Source organism: Arachis duranensis, chromosome 1 (assembly GCF_000817695.3).
Source record: "Arachis duranensis cultivar V14167 chromosome 1, aradu.V14167.gnm2.J7QH, whole genome shotgun sequence".
NCBI classification, from domain to species: domain Eukaryota; kingdom Viridiplantae; phylum Streptophyta; class Magnoliopsida; order Fabales; family Fabaceae; genus Arachis; species Arachis duranensis.
Window position 1 is genome coordinate 78,737,524 of NC_029772.3, and position 324 is coordinate 78,737,847.

General features: G+C 42.3%; 1 non-coding gene across 1 annotated transcript; it reads left to right on the forward strand.

Moving 5' to 3' along the window:
- Positions 1-110: 110 nt before the first annotated feature.
- Positions 111-214, forward strand: LOC127743110 (small nucleolar RNA R71). The gene has a single exon (XR_008004407.1). It is a non-coding gene; the product is annotated as a small nucleolar RNA R71 (small nucleolar RNA).
- The last annotated feature ends 110 nt before the right edge of the window (positions 215-324 follow it).

Consider the following 324-nt stretch of genomic DNA (forward strand, 5'->3'; position numbering starts at 1 on the left):
TAGGCGTTTCCTTTAGGTGAATGGATCCACCTGCAGAGTGGTCCAATGACATTTTGGAAAACTCAGATAGACCATAATAGAATATATCTAATATGGTCCACTCTGAAAACATGTCAGAAGGACACTTTTTGGTCATCTGCTTGTATCTTTCCCAAGCTTCATAGAGGGATTCACCATCTTTTTGCTTGAAGGTCTGAAAATCCACTCTAAGCTTGCTCAGCTTTTGAGGAGGAAAGAATTTATCCAAGAAGGCCATGACCAGCTTATCCCAGGAGTCCAGGCTATCTTTAGGTTGAGAGTCCAACCATGTTCTAGCTCTGTCTC